The sequence below is a fragment of the Schistocerca cancellata genome, chromosome 1, assembly GCF_023864275.1.
Source record: "Schistocerca cancellata isolate TAMUIC-IGC-003103 chromosome 1, iqSchCanc2.1, whole genome shotgun sequence".
Classification (NCBI taxonomy): domain Eukaryota; kingdom Metazoa; phylum Arthropoda; class Insecta; order Orthoptera; family Acrididae; genus Schistocerca; species Schistocerca cancellata.
Genome location: NC_064626.1, coordinates 801025705 through 801032752, shown reverse-complemented (window position 1 = coordinate 801032752; position 7048 = coordinate 801025705). Strand labels below are relative to the sequence as shown.

The window sequence follows — 7048 nt, the reverse complement described above, 5'->3', positions numbered from 1 at the left end:
AGCAACTGCAACTCAAATAAATGATATGTATCGATTAGATGAAGTGCATCATTACGCAAATGTTGTAGAAATTGACAGTTATGAATTGTGGCATCGAAGATTGGGACATTTGAATCGTGTAAGCATGCATTTACTAAAAGAAGAAATGGCTGATGGACTGAACTGGACGAACGTCAATTTAGATCCGTGTATTCCCTGCATGAAAGGTAAACAGTCTCGACAACCTTTTCCTAAAACATCAAGTAGAAGAGCAAAAGATCTACTTGACATTGTGCATTCTGATGTTTGTGGACCAATGAACATGGCTTCGTTGGGAGGATCATGATATCTTCTCACTGTTACGGATGATCTGCCAAGAAAATCTTTTGTTTATATGCTAAAATCAACAACAGAAGTCTGTGACACATTCATCGAATTCAAAGCACGAGTAGAAAATGAAACTGGTCGAAAAATCAAAATACTTCGAACAGACAATGGAAAAGAGTTCGTCAATCGGCGCATGAAGTTATTTTTAAAGACGAATGGAATTCAACATGAAACAACAACTCCTTACACGCCAGAACAGAATGGTGTTGCAGAACGCTTAAATCAGAGAATCATTCAAAAAGCAATATCAATGTTAACAGAAGCAGATCTAAGTAGACAATTTTGGGCTGAAGCTGTAAACACAGCAATTTATTTGAAGAATCGATCTCCAACAAAAGTTGTTAAGAATGTCACTCCTGAGGAATTATGGAGTTGTCGTCGGATAAATCTGAGTCATTTACGAATCTTTGGATGTCGAGTAATCGTATCTAAGGAACTTATCTTTGTTGGATATTGCGAAGGTTCTAAAGCATATCGTCTGATTGATCCAAATTCACCGAAGACAATTGTGAAAGCCCGTGATGTGCAATTCATCGAAAACTTAAAGTGCACTTGTGGAAAAAGCATTTCGAACAGAAAACCAATTGACGATAACCGTATAGACAGTCGTCAACTAGCGCCAGCACCTAACATCATTGAAGAGGCAACTGAACTGACACAATCTGCTGAAGTTGACAGAAATGCAGTTTATCTTGAATAAGCACAAAGTGACACTGAGAAAACAGTAAAAAGCAACGTTCATAGTCACACGGAATTTGCGCAGCCAGAAATACAACCAAAAATTAGAAAATCATCACGTGAAAGAAAACAAAATACTAAATATTTTAATGATGAATTTGCTTGTCTTGCTTGTACTTCTGAACCAAATTAGTATGAAGAAGCAATGAATTGTGATGACTGTGAAAAATGGAAGGAAGCCTTAGATAATGAATGTAAATCTTTACTTGAAAATGAAACATGGATTTTGAATGATTTACCACCAGGCAGGAAGGTAATTAATTCAAAATGGGTGTTCGAGGTAAAAAGAAACGCCAAATGGTGAAATAGAATGTTATAAGGCTCGTTTTGTAGCGAAAGGCTATTACCAAATACCAGGAATAGACTTTGATGAAACGTTCTCGCCTGTTGTTCGTCATTCTTCACTTCGCATCCTGTAACCTTTATCAGCTGAATTTGATCTTGACATTGAACATATGGATGTTCAAACTGCATTCCTATATGGTGATCTCGATGAAGAAGTTTACATTCTTCAACCTGAAGGCTGCTTGAAGAAGGGGGGAAAAGATGAAGGTTCGCAAGCTGAAGAAGGCAATTTATGGTCTAAAACAGGCGTGACGCCTTTGGAATATGAAATTAGATGTGACATTACATAAAATGAACCTAAAGAAGTTAGAATATGATTCTTGCACTTACTTCAGAATTGAGAAACAAAGTATACTCATTGTAGCTGTTTATGTAGACGACTTGATCATTTTCTCTAATAGAAATAATAGGTGGAAGAAAGAATTGAAGAAAGGGTTAATGAATCAGTTGAAGATAAGAGATCTTGGTGAACTTAGTTGGTGTCTTGGCATGAGAATAAAACGAAACAGGAAACAAGGGGCGATTAGTATTGATCAAAGCAAATATGCAGCAAACATACTCAAGAAATTTGCTATGGAACATTGTAATCCGATTGCATATCCATTTGAACCTGTTTCAAAGCTGCAAAAATGTGAAAATAAATTGACAAATGAGGAAAACCTTGTGTTACATCGCATTCCTTATCAGCAAGCCGTAGGATCACTACTGTATTTAGCTAAAAGCACAAGACCGGAGATTGTGTATGCTGTGGGGGTTCTAAGCAGATTCAGTTCTAATAATCGGAAAATCCACTGGGAAGCGGTCAAACGAATTATGCGATACATTAAAGGCACAGTCAATGTAGGACTAACTTTCCGAAAAAGTGGAACAACTGAAATTGAAGGTTTCTGTGATGCTGATTATGCATCAGACCTCCATCAGCGGCTGTCAACGACCGGCTATATCTTCAAGTTAGCTGTGACAGCAGTTTCCTGGACTTCAAAACTACAACAAACCGTCGCTTTATCAACTACAGAAGCTGAGTATATGTCTCTATCAGCAGCAGCGCAAGAAGCGGTATACCTTCAAGGATTGCTTCGTGAATTGTGTGTTACGCATAGTGAAAAACCAGTAAGTGTATGCTGTGATAATAGAGGTGCCATTGCACTGAGTCACAGTGGTGTGCAGCACGCTCGAACAAAACTCATTGACGTGAGGCACCACTATATTTGTGATTTAATTAAAACAGGAAAATTCAGTGTGAAACCTGTAAATACCGATAAGCAGCAAGCTGATTTGTTGACAAAGGCACTGCCTAAAGGTAAACATCAGTGGTGCTGTCAACCTGTGGGACTTTCGGAGTTCACGAATTGACATCTCGAGAACTTGTGGGGGTGTTTGGAACATTCATATTTTACTCTCTGATGCGTTATATGTATGGTAGTTTATGTTTTCTCCTTGATCTTCGTTATGAACATCGCTGAATAAATGGTCTCTAAAAATGTGTGTTCCTGGCAAAATGGTGTATTGCGTATTTGATTAAAAGGTCAACTTTATAATCTCACAGAGGACTAATTAGAGTCAATATCTAATATTAATCGTTGTTTTCACATACCCACTATTCAGTGGCGTCACAGCCTCAAGTGTAGCTTCGTACCGAATATTTTTTAGTAAGGCAGCCGGTCCAATTAATTTCTATTACAGATATTGATGTAAACAGAAAGAGGCAGCTGAACATGAACTCTTTTTATTTAGGTGACTAAATACAGAAATGTACGGCTTCTGAGAAGCTGCTTGACGATTTTACTACATTCATTTTAACTCCATGCGTACAGTCATTTTGCTAGGTGGACTGCTGGTCACGCTTCGGAAGTCCCTGCCCTTCACCAACAGTCGACTTGGGCAGCTGTCCACGATGGATTTGTCACTCAGGCGACATCCGCTGACTAGTCCACGTTCGAAGTCACTGTGCTTTTCTGGCTGACGCTTTCTGCTGTTTCCATTCTCTGCTGAGAACACAGTATTCCCAGCCTTCATTTTTACTGGCAGGTCCTCGTCTCGCCTGTCGTCACAACTAGTTAGTAGCCAGTTCCGCATTAATAGCGGTGTTCGGATACTTCCGATCAGATATTGCCTTTCAGTATCATTAATATTGTTCAATCTGTGTGCTTTACTTGTATTATGATATTTCACCCATTTATTTAGCCACCTAAATAAAAATAGTTCATGTTCAGCTGCCTCTTTCTGAATACATCAATGTCCATAATTGAAATTAATCGGATCGGCTGCCTTACTACAGGAATCACAGGCACCTCTGAACGTCCCGAAGACCCAGCATTCGTTCATACGACGGTGAGCTACAGCGATAACAACGGCGGATGACTGACAGTTACAAACAGAATTAGACCAAGTCCTGTCCCGTGAACTTGTATCAACGACGCACAAAGATTACGGGACTCACTGAGAAGGAACGACAGTACAAAATACCGAGAAACATCGAAAGACCTAAAGCTATCTACACTCCTGGAAATGGAAAAAAGAACACATTGACACCGGTGTGTCAGACCCACCATACTTGCTCCGGACACTGCGAGAGGGCTGTACAAGCAATGATCACACGCACGGCACAGCGGACACACCAGGAACCGCGGTGTTCGCCGTCGAATGGCGCTAGCTGCGCAGCATTTGTGCACCGCCGCCGTCAGTGTCAGCCAGTTTGCCGTGGCATACGGAGCTCCATCGCAGTCTTTAACACTGGTAGCATGCCGCGACAGCGTGGACGTGAACCGTATGTGCAGTTGACGGACTTTGAGCGAGGGCGTATAGTGGGCATGCGGGAGGCCGGGTGGACGTGCCGCCGAATTGCTCAACACGTGGGGCGTGAGGTCTCCACAGTACATCGATGTTGTCGCCAGTGGTCGGCGGAAGGTGCACGTGCCCGTCGACCTGGGACCGGACCGCAGCGACGCACGGATGCACGCCAAGACCGTAGGATCCTACGCAGTGCCGTAGGGGACCGCACCGCCACTTCCCAGCAAATTAGGGACACTGTTGCTCCTGGGGTATCGGCGAGGACCATTCGCAACCGTCTCCATGAAGCTGGGCTACGGTCCCGCACACCGTTAGGCCGTCTTCCGCTCACGCCCCAACATCGTGCAGCCCGCCTCCAGTGGTGTCGCGACAGGCGTGAATGGAGGGACGAATGGAGACGTGTCGTCTTCAGCGATGAGAGTCGCTCCTGCCTTGGTGCCAATGATGGTCGTATGCGTGTTTGGCGCCGTGCAGGTGAGCGCCACAATCAGGACTGCATACGACCGAGGCACACAGGGCCAACACCCGGCATCATGGTGTGGGGAGCGATCTCCTACACTGGCCGTACACCACTGGTGATCGTCGAGGGGACACTGAATAGTGCACGGTACATCCAAACCGTCATCGAACCCATCGTTCTACCATTTCTAGACCGGCAAAGGAACTTGCTGTTCCAACAGGACAATGCACGTCCGCATGTATCCCGTGCCACCCAACGTGCTCTAGAAGGTGTAAGTCAACTACCCTGGCCAGCAAGATCTCCGGATATGTCCCCCATTGAGCATGTTTGGGACTGGATGAAGCGTCGTCTCACGCGGTCTGCACGTCCAGCACGAACGCTGGTCCAACTGAGGCGCCAGGTGGAAATGGCATGGCAAGCCGTTCCACAGGACTACATCCAGCATCTCTACGATCGTCTCCATGGGAGAATAGCAGCCTGCATTGCTGCGAAAGGTGGATATACACTGTACTAGTGCCGACATTGTGCATGCTCTGTTGCCTGTGTCTATGTGCCTGTGGTTCTGTCAGTGTGATCATGTGATGTATCTGACCCCAGGAATGTGTCAATAAAGTTTCCCCTTCCTGGAACAATGAATTCACGGTGTTCTTATTTCAATTTCCAGGAGTGTATTTACAACAAGAAATGTACATCTAGAAAAACAAAACTAAAACACTACACCACAGTGGTACGACCTGAATGTTTATATGGATCTGAATTCCAAACGATGAACTATAAGATAGAAAAACTAGAGGTACTGGAAAGAAGGATTATTAGAAAAATAATGGGTGCAATGAAAACTGCAGATGGTTGGAAAATAAGAAGTAATGAGAAGATCTACAAAAATATAGAGAAAATATCTGAAGTAACGGCCAAACGAAGATTAACCTTTTTTGGACATCTCTACCGAATGGATGGAAATAGACTAACAAAACAAATACTCCTATATTTCTGGAAGAAGAAATCGACAATACATGGATTACAGAAATAAGAAAAGATCTTGAAAGAAACAACATCAAAGAATCAGAAATAGCGGAAAGAAACCGTTTTAAAAACAAAATACTAAATTTGAAAGGCTTTCAAAACAGAAGAAATAAAAAATCGAGAACAACATGGACAGAAGAAAGAAAGAGACTTCATGTGGAGAAAATGAGGGAATACTGGAAAAATAGGAAACAACAACAAAGGAAGAAGAGGAACTGAAGTTGTTAACGTGATCCTAGTTGGTCAATACGATTATAAATAATAATAATAAGTTTCAGGAGTGCTCCAGTGCACACTGATAGGCCCGCTGTCTCTATATACACAAATGATTTGGCGCACAGGATGAGCAACAATCTCGGCAGTTACCTGATGATGTTGTAGAGTACGGGAAGGTATCGTTGTTGATTGAGCGTAGGAGGATACAAGAGGACTTAAATAAAATTTCTAACTGGTGTCATGAATGGTACCTAGGTGTAAATGTAGAAAAACATAACTCAATGCAGATGTGTAGCACTCCGTCTTCAGGCCACGAGTGGCCTACCGGGACCATCCGACCGCCTTGTCATCCTCAGTGGAGGATGCGGATAGGAGCGGCGTGGGGTCAGCACACCGCTCTCCCGGTTGTTATGATGGCATTCTTGACCGAAGCCGCTAGTATTCGGTCGAGTAGCTCCTCAATTGGCATCACGAAGCTGAGTGCACCCCGAAATATGGAAACAGCGCATGGTGGCCCGGATGGTCACCCATCCAAGTGCTGACCACGCCCGACAGCGCTTAACTTCGGTGATCTCACGGGACCCGGTGTAGCCACTGCGGCAAGGCCGTTACCCAATGCAGATGTGTAGGAAAAGCAAACCCGTAATGTTAGAATACGACATTAGTAGTGCGTTGCTTGACATAGCCACGTTCATTAAATATCTAGGTGTAAAGCTGTTAAGCGATATGAAAGGGAACGGACATTTAAGGACTGTAGCAGTAGGGAAAGCGAATTGTTGACTACGGTTTATTGGTAGAATTTTACGAAAGTGCGGTTCATTTGTAAAGCAGGCCGCATATAGGACACTATTGGAACTCGAATATTTGGGATCCCCATCAGGTCAGATATTCGAACATCGTGCACGAATTACGGAGATGCTCCGTGAACTCAAATGGAAATCCCTGTAAGAGAGGTGACGTTCTTTTCGAGGAACACTATTGAGAAAATTGAGAGAACCGGCATTTGAAGCTGACTGCAGTACGATTATACACCCACGAATGGTCATCGAACCCATCGTTCTACCATTCCTAGACCGGCAAGGGAACTTGCTGTTCCAACAGGACAATGCA

At 43.4% G+C, this 7048-nt stretch overlaps 1 pseudogene; it reads right to left on the bottom strand.

Moving 5' to 3' along the window:
* Positions 1–6433: 6433 nt before the first annotated feature.
* On the bottom strand, positions 6434–6551 carry LOC126105330 (5S ribosomal RNA; annotated as a pseudogene).
* Between the last annotated feature and the right edge of the window lie 497 nt (positions 6552–7048).